The sequence below is a fragment of the Poecile atricapillus genome, chromosome 39, assembly GCF_030490865.1.
Source record: "Poecile atricapillus isolate bPoeAtr1 chromosome 39, bPoeAtr1.hap1, whole genome shotgun sequence".
NCBI classification, from domain to species: domain Eukaryota; kingdom Metazoa; phylum Chordata; class Aves; order Passeriformes; family Paridae; genus Poecile; species Poecile atricapillus.
In genome coordinates this window covers 12501-25167 of record NC_081287.1, presented here as the reverse complement: position 1 = coordinate 25167, position 12667 = coordinate 12501, and the positions used below count along the sequence as shown (strand labels likewise).

Genomic DNA, 12667 nt, shown 5'->3' with positions numbered 1-12667 from the left:
AGTTCTCAGATGTCTTACACCGGCAGGATTCCCAAACCCAAATGAACGCAATTATTGTCAAAACGGGATCTGCGCTACCAAAACGACTATTTTCTTCCCTGAAAAGCTTTCCCTGGTGATCATCAATACACGTAGTTATTTTGATCATTTAGCCGGGCGTAATAGAAATTTTTCTTTAAAACCCCACTTTTGTAGCTGTCCTCAGCTCGCGTCCGTGACCCGCAGCCTCCGGGCGGGACCGCCGGGGCCGGGATCGAAGCAGAGAGCCAGCCCGGTCCCCGCGGCTGCGCGGGGAAACACCGAGCGGCGAGCAAAGGGAGCATTTATAAACTATATCGATATTTCACTGAAATTCAGGGCAGAGCAGCGACGGGGGCGCTCAGGTTCGGCCAGGATTAGCCCTAAACGAGCCGGGCAAACCCCCGACCGCTCAAGGGAAGCGGAAGTCAGTAACCGGTAATCGCCTAGGACCCCGTGAGGAATTTCCTCCGTAATCACAAACCCAGCACGCAGGGGATTTATGCGGCAGAATCCCAATTTCGGCCACGGCACCCGGAGGAGGAGACCGGTTCTCTATCGCAGAAATGAAAGCCCAGCACCCCGGCGTTTCGGGGACGGACCGCGGGACACGTAAGGGAGGGAACGATCGGCAGGATGTTTCTACGCCTCACCCCCAACCCCCCCCCACTCCAAGGTGCAGCAGCCTCAGGCGTGATCGGTGAGGACGAGAAGGGAGCAGCTCCTTGCAGAGGCAGTTTTGAGAGGGTTACCCGGGCAAGGCTCGCGCAGGGAGCCGCCGGAGGGGCCAGCGGGGGCATCCCGGGAGTTCCTCCAGGAACGAGGGTCACGGCACCCAGCAGGGACCGGGGGATCAGGCGGTTTCACCCGGGCGGGGAGCGTCACTTTAAGATAAAGCCGAGAGAAAAGCCCATCCTGCCGAGCAGGGTCACCCGAGCGGGCGGGGCAGCACGCACATTCCCGGCGGGGGGGGGGGGGGGGGCGGCAGTTTTCAGCTTTCCTCTTCTACCTCGCCACTCCATCTCCACAGCCCCAAAGAAGGGATGGGTTATCAGGAAAAAAGGCGTTTAAGCTGAGGGAAAAAGCTTCCTTTTCCCCAATCGCCTGTGTTTGAATTGAAGAGAAATCCACTTCCCCTGCAATTTTGATAGTCTCAATTGGAGGTAACGCTGCCTTTTCTGTGCTGTTAGAGATATTAATTGATAGAGAACGCCCATTTTCTATTTTTTTCCACTTTAAGTGGAAAGGGAAAGCAGGGATGATGCTTTTTTATGGATCTGAATTAACCGAAAAATGCCCCCTTTTCAATCACCAGAGAGATTTAAAGTGAGGAAAACCACTCTTTTTCCCAATATTTGACGGGTTTAAATTAAAGGGGAGAAGCCATTTATTTACCACTGTATCTGTTTAAGTGGAGGTAGCTGCCCCATTTGCTCATTGTTAGCGTTGCCTTTTCCAGCATGTCCTGGGGTGACTTTATGATACCGGTATCCCCAATCGTCTGGTTTATGTTAAATATTAAGTTCTGCACCTTTAAGACTGGCTCAGAAAGCGAGAGCGGGGGGAAGAAGAGGCACGCCATTTGCATTAAGGAACAAACATCACTCCCACACATCCCGCTCCTGGACCGTGGTGTCTGCAGCACGGACAGACAGCGGGACAGAGCTTCTCTCTGGCTTTTAGTTGGTTTTAGCTAGCTGAGGCAGAGGAGTTCCCTGGACCTTTGTTTTTTTTTCCTTTTTTTGTTTCCTTGGATCTGTGCAAACCTGCTCTGGACCGAACACCCGGCCAAACCCCGGGAGCTCACGCCTTTGGCCCACCGGGGCCCGGGCCTCGGCACTTTTCAGCGCCGGAAGGACCGATAAGAACCCGAGCGAGGCGAGCTACACCATGTGAAAAGGACTTTTCTTCCTAGACTTGCCATCCCATTGAACAGTGAGAGGTTTTATTATTTCATATTATTCAATTTCTGTTAAATAAACAGCTTTTTCCACTTCTTTCCAAGGAATTTTTTTTTTCCTTTCCTGGACCAGTTGGTAGGGAGCGGTCATTTCCCTGGGGAAACCCCCATTTGGAGTTTTCCTCCCTAATTTGCCCTAAACTAGGACACAGCATTTCAAGGGTTTAAAGCTGCATTTCAGGGTACCTCTACCCATGCCCCGGCACCAAATATTTCCAACAGGAGCGAGTCCAGCAGGTACGTAACGGTAATGCCAACTGGGAGTCTATTCTTTTTCTTATTTTCATTTATAATGTAGAGAGCCCTAATTAGAGGTCCCTATGAGACACCATTCATATCTATACTATTCTTCTCCACCCTAATTAATCACAGGGGGAGTGCTACTTAGTAATCACTAATACATAATTATGCAAGTCCATAAATTATCCAACTTAGCTGGCAACACTGCTGAAACACAAAGTTTTGCTTCTTACCTTTTTTTTTTTCCTTTGCTCCATTGCTGTGAGTAATTGCAGTAAAAAAAGAAAACACTGTCTTTTCCCAAAGAGTTTTCTCCTACGCAGAGCTCCTTACCTCAATTTTAACTCAGAGGAGCCAAACAGCTACGGTCCCTCTGAGGGCTTTTATACCCGGTGGGATTTGCCGCCTCCCTTTTCCCAGGCATCGTGGGAAAAAGAGGCGGGCTCAATTAGGGGTATATTAACCCCAGGCTGTGCTAAGGGGCATTATTCCCTCCAAGGGAATCAGGTGGGCTAAAGAGCTTGTCTCTCATTTCAGCGAAGAGGCTCTTTCAATTTACTCCAGCCTGCTTTTAGCAGGTATCTTTTGGGCATTTGAAGCAGCAGAGGTTTTGAAAACACCTTGAAGAAAACATTATTGAACACAGGGAGTATTTAAGTTCATGATTTTGGGTTGGGAGTTCAGGGGTGATAAGATGCTTTTATAATGATTCTTCTGTTTGGGTTTTTTTTTAGGAGGATTGCAGTTTCCTGAAGTTCTAGGTCACGTCAAGTGCGATACTTCAGATTCTCTCAGCAGATTCATCGTGACACAAAAGGGAACCGCTGCGGCAGCTTTCCTTAGCAGCAGATCAGTCTCTCCGATGGATTCGCTTCGGAGAGATAAGTCGAGGGCTGTGGTCACAGAGGGGATCGAAGCAGGGTAGTGGGTTAGGATTCACACCGGTTAGGGTTTTGAGTCAGCTATGGGAAGGGGGAGGTTTGAGAACTGGCCTCTGGGGCCACCGTGAGGGAAAGGCTCACTTTGGCTAACAATGCTGAGGCGGGCAGGGCAGAGCAGTCCCAAGGTGTGTTGTCACTTGTCTGTCGTGCTTTCTGTGTCTTCCGTTCATCTCGTGTAATATGTCTCTTGCCTTAGTCCTCCCAGGAGCTTATGAGAAACCCCAGGTCCTTCCGGTCATCTCCCATCTTTCGTTCCTCGGCCCGGGGCCGACGCCGGCGAAGTTTCGATTCGGGAGGTCAGACAGGCGTCAGAATCGCATCTCTATTCAGAAGCATCCGATCGGATGTCTTTTTAGGTCTTGTTCTCAGCTGTGTTGACAGCTGTGTGCAGTCATCTTTCTTTACAGTGGATAAGGACTTGTGCCGATTCAAAGGCAGGCAGAGGCTTCCAGCCACAGGATTCTCAGGCATTCGTCTCCGCGGTTCTCGGAATAAGTCGTTCCGTTAGCATCTTTTTCCTCCGGGGTCATCCGAGCCCGGCGGGCTCGCCTTCGGTCCCCCCTCGGTCATCTCGTTCAGCATTCTCTCGGTCCTTGTGAGGACTTTCTCGTCTCAGAGAGTTTTCTCTCCCTGTCGTGTCCCCTCGTCTCACGTGTCACGGGTGTCTGGGGGTATTCGGTCCGGAACTGCTCTGCCCTGCCGCCCGGCCCCGTTGCAGGTGTTCAAGGACAAGTCCTGGGCACTTGTAGTGGAGATTCGTAATACGGGCTGTAGTTGGAGTCTAGGTAGTATTCTTATGTTGGCAGAAGGTGTCTGGAGCTGTGAAGTTACCCTGCAGCACTTTGACTTTTTTCCTAACTTTCTTTCAGATGCGGATGGATCGACCTCCCGGCAGAGCGCCCCGTCCCAGATGAGGGGATCCCCCTGAGAAGGTCGGTCACGGTTTTTCTTTGCAGCGGGGCTGGAACCGGTCACTGTGTTACAGCTCTGCTCTTTGTCTTTATTTTTAGGAAGTAAAGCCGGATAGCAGCAGCGAAGGCGAAGCAGGTAGAAGGTGAGCCTCGGTTGGTGAAGAGAAGCAGTTGTTCTTGCTGGGGTCTCAGTTTCTGGTGCAACTTCCAGCATTCCTGCTTGTTTGTGTGTTTTAGGCTGCCTCCTGATGTTGTGCTGAGGCCCCCTCACTGACCTGCCAAGAGACCCGGTTTGCTTCTCCGGTGAGCCCCAGCAAATGTTACCGGAGTCCGTGACGAAGCCTCGACCTCGTCCACCTGAAGGTGCGGTCCGGGTAGCCTTTAGCCACGGCCGAGGAGTCGCGGCGAGTCGGGGGCGTCGGGAGGAGCGGCGACGGCGCGCTCAACTTTTAGCGACGCTACATCGCCTCCTCTCTGTTTATTCTAGGCGTGCCCCGCGACGACGGCGTCCGCCTCGGAGCGTGGCCGAAGCGTGCGGCCCGAGGACCCGGGCGTTCCTAAGAGACGGTGAGTAGGAGCATAGTTGGGTTTTGGTGAATATGCCACTAAGATTCTGCACTTATATTTGGTTTTCTTTATCATAGGTGATGATACTTGTCTGAGACAACAGCCCGGCGAGAGAAGAACTTCCCAGACGGCGAGGTGGCTTCGTTTGGCCCCTGACCGGCCTCTCGCCGTGACTCACGTCTTCAGCCATCTGAGAGATAAGCAGAGCCCGCAGAGGGGATCAAAGCAGGGCGGCGGGTCGGGACTCAGATGGGTTTGGGTTTTTGAGTGAGCTTTGGGGATGGGGAGGCTCTAGAAATGACCCCATAGGCCCCGTCGAGGGAAAGCCTCACTTTGGCTCGCAGCGCTGAGGCGGGCAGGGCAGAGCAGTCCCAGGGTGTGTCGCCACATGTCTCTCGTGCCTTCCGTGTCTTCCGCGCATCTCGTGTAACATGTCTCTTGCCTTAGTCCTCCCAGGGGCTTTTGAGAAACCCCGGGGTCCTTCCGGTCATCTCCCATCTTTGCGTTCCTCGGCCCGGGGCCGACGCCGGCGAAGTTTTGATTCGGGAGCTCGGACAGGCGTTGGAATCGCATCTCTCTTCAGAAGCATCCGATCGGATGTCTTCTTAGGTCTTGTTCTCAGCTGTGTTGACAGCTGTGTGCAGTCATCTTTCTTTATAGTGGATAAGGACTTGTGCCGATTCAAAGGCAGGCAGAGGCTTCCAGCCACAGGATTCTCAGGCATCCGTCTCCGCGGTTCTCGGAATAAGTCGTTCCGTTAGCATCTTTTTCCTCCGGGGTCATCCGAGCCCGGCGGGCTCGCCTTAGGGCCCCTCATCGGTCATCTCGTTCAGCATTCTCTTGGTCCTCGTGAGGACTTGCTCGTCTCAGAGAGTTTTCTCTCCCTGTCGTGTCCCCTCGTCTCACGTGTCACGGGTGTCTGGGGGTATTCGGTCTGGAACTGCTCTGCCCTGCCGCCTGGCCCGGTTGCAGGTGTTCAAGGACAAGTCCCGGGCACTTGTAATTGGAGACTCGTAATACGGGCTGTAGTTGGAGTCTAGGTAGTATTCTTATGTTGGCAGAAGGTGTCTGGAGCTGTGAAGTTACCCTGCAGCACTTTGACCTTTTTCCTAACTTTCTTTCAGATGCGGATGGATCGACCTCCCGGCAGAGCGCCCCGTCCCAGATGAGGGGCTCCCCCGAGAAGGTCGGTCACGGTTCTTCTTTTGCAGCGGGGCTGGAGTCAGTCACTGTGTTACAGCTGTGGTCTTTGTATTTTTTTTCAGGAAGTAAAGCCGGATAGCAGCAGTGAAGGTGAAGCATTGTGAAGGTGAGCCTCGGTTGGTGGAGAGAAGCAGTTGTTCTTGCTGGGGTCTCAGTTTCTGCTATAACTTTAATCCCTTGTTTTTTTATGTTAGGTGGTCTACTTGCAAGATATCCCAGCCCAGGATGCCAGAGGACAGGTGGGTGCAAGCTCTAAGTGTGTTTTGGTGTTTAAGTCCCTGGTTTGCTGATAATGTTTAGTTCTCTAAGATAGAACGAAAGAACCATATCACGAATCCCACCTTGTGGATCCTGACACGAATCGGTGTCACGGACAGGATTCTGAGAGACAGAAGGGGTTGCAGATTTGTCATGCACTCAGTATCGGGGGAAAGACGTTTCGCCTCAGCCGCCCCTAGCCTGCCACGCCGGTGAGCAGTGTCTAGAAAGCAAGGGAGGCGATTCGAATTTTTTAAAAACTGCACACGCCTAGATGCAAAGCACCCCACACTCATTTGAGGGCTCTGTCTTCAGAATTTTACAAGGGATATTTGAGTACAAGAGTTTGGACTGACTGATTTTTCTGTTTAAAGTACTTGTTTGCTGATAATGTTTAGTTCTCTCAGATAGAATGAAAGAACCACATCACAAATCCCACCTTGTGGATCCTGACACGAATCGGTGTCACAGACAGGATTCTGAGAGACAGAAGGGGTTGCAGATTTGTCGTGCACTCAGTATCGGGGGAAAGACGTTTCGCCTCAGCCGCCCCTAGCCTGCCACGCCGGTGAGCAGTGTCTAGAAAGCAAGGGAGGTGATTCGAATTTTTTAAAAACTGCACATGCCTAGATGCAAAGCACCCCACACTCATTTGAGGGCTCTGTCTTCAGAATTTTACAAGGGATATTTGAGTACAAGAGTTTGGACTGACTGATTTTTCTGTTTAAAGTACTTGTTTGCTGATAATGTTTAGTTCTCTCAGATAGAATGAAAGAACCACATCACAAATCCCACCTCGTGGATCCCGACACGAATCAGTGTCACGGACAGGATTCTGAGAGACAGAAGGGGTTGCAGATTTGTCGTGCACTCGGTATCGGGGGAAAGACGTTTCGCCTCAGCCGCCCCTAGCCTGCCACGCCGGTGAGCAGTGTCTAGAAAGCAAGGGAGGCGATTCGAATTTTTTAAAAACTGCACACGCCTAGATGCAAAGCACCCCACACTCGTTTGAGGGCTCTGTCTTCAGAACTTTACAGGGGATCTTTGAGTACGAGAGGTGGGACTGAGTGGTTTTTCTTCTGTTTAAGTCCCTGGTTGGCTGACAAGCTTTCGTAGTCCAAGATGGAATAAAGGAACCGCATCAGGAATTCCACCTTGCGGATGGTGCCAGTCATATTTTCTGTTTTGTCCGAGGTTCCGTGCAGAGAGGCAGAGCCGAAGTTTGCGATCGGCCGCACCGAAGCCGGCGCGGGGGACGTCTCGACGTACGCATCCTATCGAGGATGGGTCTTGTCCTATTACGTTACAAAAGGTAAGCGTCACAGGTGGAAGTTGGGATCAGGGGAAAAGCATTTATAATCAGTGGAGCCAATTTAAAGTTAAGGTACAGGACAGGGCTGTAGTGGGGTGGGCCCCTCTGAAGCCAGGGGAGAGGGTTTCTTTTCGAGCTCCCCAGAGCTTTTGCCGGGCAGGGCAGTTCCAATCCATCCTCTCACGCTCTCGCGTTTCACGTCGTCGGCCGTCTCAGCCTCTCGACGTCGTCGTGGATTTTTTCGTCCGAGGAACCGGCCTTCGCGTCCCTGCGGCTATCGCCACGTTCACCCGGCAGACATCGCCTGCGCTCGCCTCTGTAAAGTGCCTTGTGCTGCGCTCGCCTCTGTAAAGTGCCTTGTGCTGTGCTCGCCTCTGTAAAGTGCCTTGTGCTGTGCTCGCCTCTGTAAAAAGTGCCTTGTGCTGTGCTCGCCTCTGTAAAAAGTGCCTTGTGCTGTGCTCGCCTCTGTAAAAAGTGCCTTGTGCTGTGCTCGCCTCTGTAAAAAGTGCCTTGTGCTGTGCTCGCCTCTGTAAAAAGTGCCTTGTGCTGTGCTCGCCTCTGTAAAAAGTGCCTTGTGCTGTGCTCGCCTCTGTAAAAAGTGCCTTGTGCTGTGCTCGCCTCTGTAAAAAGTGCCTTGTGCTGTGCTCGCCTCTGTAAAAAGTGCCTTGTGCTGTGCTCGCCTCTGTAAAAAGTGCCTTGTGCTGTGCTCGCCTCTGTAAAAAGTGCCTTGTGCTGTGCTCGCCTCTGTAAAAAGTGCCTTGTGCTGTGCTCGCCTCTGTAAAAAGTGCCTTGTGCTGTGCTCGCCTCTGTAAAAAGTGCCTTGTGCTGTGCTCGCCTCTGTAAAAAGTGCCTTGTGCTGTGCTCGCCTCTGTAAAAAGTGCCTTGTGCTGTGCTCGCCTCTGTAAAAAGTGCCTTGTGCTGTGCTCGCCTCTGTAAAAAGTGCCTTGTGCTGTGCTCGCCTCTGTAAAAAGTGCCTTGTGCTGTGCTCACCTCTGTAAAAAGTGCCTTGTGCTGTGCTCGCCTCTGTAAAAAGTGCCTTGTGCTGTGCTCGCCTCTGTAAAAAGTGCCTTGTGCTGTGCTCGCCTCTGTAAAAAGTGCCTTGTGCTGTGCTCGCCTCTGTAAAAAGTGCCTTGTGCTGTGCTCGCCTCTGTAAAGTGCCTTGGCTTGGAGCTGCCCTGCCCTGGCACATAGTTAGAGTTAGGTAGAACAGGTATAAAAGGTTATAGGTCCTGTTTTCTATGAGGTTTTTGTGTACAAAATGTGTGGGCCTAGAGGGGGGCTGAGTCATAGCTACCATACAATCCCTCACTGACCACCTTGTGTTGTCTTGCAGGTCTCTGATGCCTATTTTCTGAGGATCTACCATTTGATGTTGAGAAGCAGCAGCGAGAAGATGTCTCGGGGCATTTTGTTCAGCACAGTGTTTCAAATAAGGGTTGCGGTCACTGTGTGAGTTAGAGTCTCCCGCTGTGTGTCAGAGCGTGTCTGTCTGTGAGAGTCGGTGGGTCTGGGTGTGCTTGTGTGTGTGCGTGTTGTGCAGTTCTAACCTTGTGTGTATTGCTTTTGCTTTTCAGGACTTTAAATTTACTTTTAAATTTAGAATAAAAAATCCCCAGCTGGGGGGGTTTTTTTTTTTTCCCTCCCAGCTGGGGTTTTTTTTCCTCGGTCCCGGCCGGTCTGCGAGGCGACAGTCATCGCCTAAGTTTGGGCACGGACCGGCCCCGGACCGGGGTTTTCGTCAGGCAGGGTGATTTCGAGGCCCCCGGGAACCGAGTTCCCGTGGGGTAGGAGGGGTGTGTGTTGTGCGGTTCTAACCTTGTGTGTATTGCTTTTCAGGACTTTAAATTCACTTTTAAATTTAGAATAAAAAATCCCCAGCTGGGGGGGTTTTTTTTTTTTCCCTCCCAGCTGGGGTTTTTTTTCCTCGGTCCCGGCCGGTCTGTGAGGTGACAGTCATCGCCTAAGTTTGGGCACGGACCGGCCCTGGACCGGGGTTTTCGTCAGGCAGGCTGATTTTCGAGGCCCCCGGGAACCGAGTTCCCGTGGGGTAGGAGGGGTGTGTGTTGTGGGGTTCTAACCTTGTGTGTATTGCTTTTCAGGACTTTAAATTCACTTTTAAATTTAGAATAAAAAATCCCCAGCTGGGGGGGTTTTTTTTTTTTCCCTCCCAGCTGGGGTTTTTTTTCCTCGGTCCCGGCCGGTCTGCGAGGCGACAGTCATCGCCTAAGTTTGGGCACGGACCGGCCCCGGACCGGGGTTTTCGTCAGGCAGGCCGATTTTGAGGCTCCCGGGAACCACGTTCCCGAGGACCGCCGACGGCAGGGTTATAACGGGGCGGTCGAGAGGAGAGCGAAGGTGAGTGTGTGTGTGAGCAGAAGCCGGCTTCTGTGGTGAATGAGTATTGTGTTTTCTGCGTGCTCCTTGTGGTTTGGGGGAGCAGTAATAATGAAACAGCATGTATTGTCCTTTTCAGAAATGGTTATATTATGTTAATATGTATTTGGCTTGTATTGTTCTGTATTTGCTGCTGTGTTTCTCTGTATTGTTCTGTATGTGAATTAGGAGTTTTTCAGCGTGTACAGCAATTGTATTGTATTGTAATGCATTTGTATCCAGTTTCTATGTGTTTTTCTGTACTGTAAATAAATTCATTCAATAAAGTTGCCTCACCCCTAATAAAGATGATCCCCCCCACCCCCTCCTCCCCAACCCCTGTGTCTTTGGTGTGGTGTAGTCATTATTTTCATTCTATTTCTTGCTTTTCTGTCTCTTTCTAACCTTATTTCTGTCTGTCACTTCCTCTATTTTTCTGTTTCTTTGCTCTCTGACTCCAACCCTTTATTTTCCCTCCAACTCTGTTTCCTTTCCTTCTAGCTCCGAGTTAGACAGACAGCAAATGGAGTCGATTCCTTTCCACTGTAACTCAGTTCCAGTGAACAGGAATCGTCTCTGTTTCCTTTCTCTCTACCTCTGAGTTAGACAGAAAAGAAATAGAGTCGGTTTCTCTCCACTCTCCCTCTGTCTCTTTTCTCTCCAACTCTGTTTCTTTTCCCTCTAGGTCCGAGTTGGACAGACAGCAAATGGAGTCGATTCCTTTCCCCTGTAACTCTGAGTTACGGGGACCAGGCATCGTCTCTGTTTCCTTTCTCTCCACCTCTGAGTTAGACAGAAAAGAAATAGAGTCGGTTTGTCTCCACCCTTCCTCTGTTTCTTTTCCCTCTCGCTCCGAGTTAGACAGACAGCAAACGGAGTCGATTCCTTTCCACTGTAACTCAGTTACAGTGAACAGGAATTGCCTCTGTTTCCTTTCTCTCTACCTCTGAGTTAGACAGAAAAGAAGTAGAGCTGTTTTCTTTTCCCTCCAACTTTGTTTTCTTTCCCTCTAGCTCCGAGTTAGACAGAAAGCAAACGGAGTTGATTTCTTTCCACTGTAACTCAGTTACAGTGAACAGGAATTGTCTCTGCTTTGTTTCTCTCTACCTCCGAGTTAGATGGAAAAGAAAGAGAGTTGGTTTCTTTTCCCCCATCCCTCTCTTCTTTTTCTTTCTACTTCAACTCTGTTTCTTTTCTCTCTCACTCAGAGGGAAAGGAAATAGAGTTTTTATTTTGTTCTACTCTCCCTCTCTTTGTTTTCCTTCTAACTTTGTTTCCTTTCCCTCTGTGTTTCTTTGCACTGTCCCTCTCTTTCTTTCCACTCTAAGTCTCTCTCCCTTTTCTCTGTAACTCAGCCTTAGACTTAGACTTTATTTCTTTTTGTTCTCTATTTCCTTTCCCTGTAACTGAGTTACAGAGAAAAGAACCTTTCTTTTCTCTCAAGTTTGAGTTCATCCTTTCTTTTCACTCCAACTTAAAGTTTGAGTGAAAAGAAATGATCAACTCAAACTCCTTTCTCCTCTAACTTTGTGTTTTGCTTTCTAGCTTTAAAGTTTAAAAAAAGCAGCAGTAGAACCTTTCATGCTCCCGGGGAGTAAATAAACAAAATAAATCTTGATTATAAATAGATACCATTTACTCCCCGGGAGCACGAAACCTTCTACTGCTGCACCAGACTTATAGTTTTTATTCTTTTTCTTTATAGTATATACCCCATCTAGGGAGTCCCCACCCATACACACCCACACTATACCCACCCTCTAGCCCACCCTCACCCACTCCTATGCCAAACCCACACACCACTTAACCCAGCCCAAAGCACCCACTCCCCAATCACTCACCCCACCCCTGCACCCCCCAGCCCCAAGCACTCACCCTGCCCCTGCACTCCCCCCACCGCTACACCCCCCATACCGAAGCACCCACCCCGGATACACCCCCCAGCCACAAACACCCAGTCACAAATGACTCAGCCAACGCCAAGCACTCCCCCTGTACACGACCCATCCCCTTTGACTAATCCCTGCCCCAACACGGCTGCACAAAAAACCACCACCCCAATTACAGCAACAAAACCCCGAAACACCACCCCCGGAGCTGTCCGTCACGCCACGCAGCTCCCGGCCCCGCCCCGGAGCTGTCCGTCACGCCGCGCCGCCCCCGGCCCCGCCCCGGAGCTGTCCGTCACGCCGCACCGCCCCCGGCCCCGCCCCGCGGCTGTCCGTCACGCCGCACCACCCCCTAGGACCGCCTCCGAAGACGTCACACAGCCGCCATGTTGAAAAACGGCAAAAAAAATTTTTAATAAAATACGTACAAAACCACGAAAAAACTGCATAGTAACGCAAGCACGACACCCCCCGCCCAACCCGCCGACCCCCCCGACGCCAAAAAACCCGCCGCGAACGACGGCAATCGATCCGAAACACCGCCAACCGTACAACCGCCGCGCCGCCGCGGAACGGCCGCGCAGCGACCCGAAACGACCCCCCGGCGCGCGCCAGCGCGCCGGGGGGTCGTTTCGGGTCGCGGCGAGGCCGTCCCGCGGCGGCGCGGCGCCGGCAAAACCCCCCGGCATGGGCGCCGCCATCTTGGCCGGAAGTACGTCACGGCAGCCATGGGAACCGCCGGAAACCACGTCTGCGCATGCGCGCCGCCATTTTGTCGCCATAAAAAAGCACCATAGCAACCCGAAACGCGGCGCCGCCAACCGCGGAAAGAACGGCGCGAAATGCCGCGCGTCAGCGCGGCATTTCGCGCCATTCTTTCCGCGGTTGGCGGCGCCGCGTTTCGGCGCCAAAAAAACGCACGATGCCACAGATATAAACAAAGACATGCGCGCAGCCATTTTGAACCGGAAATCCATACAGGCACCCATTTTAAC

General features: G+C 51.6%; 1 long non-coding RNA gene across 3 annotated transcripts; it reads left to right on the top strand.

Moving 5' to 3' along the window:
- Nucleotides 1–272: 272 nt before the first annotated feature.
- Nucleotides 273–9346, top strand: LOC131591346 (uncharacterized). Of its 3 annotated transcripts, none has more exons than XR_009280335.1 (5): nt 273–718; nt 4029–4213; nt 6035–6079; nt 7293–7410; nt 8744–9346. It is a non-coding gene; the product is annotated as an uncharacterized LOC131591346 (long non-coding RNA). The 3 variants fall into 3 exon arrangements; XR_009280336.1 differs by lacking the exon at nt 273–718 and having other exon boundaries at nt 3110–4091; nt 4170–4213; XR_009280334.1 differs by lacking the exon at nt 273–718 and having other exon boundaries at nt 3110–4213.
- Nucleotides 9347–12667: the final 3321 nt, after the last annotated feature.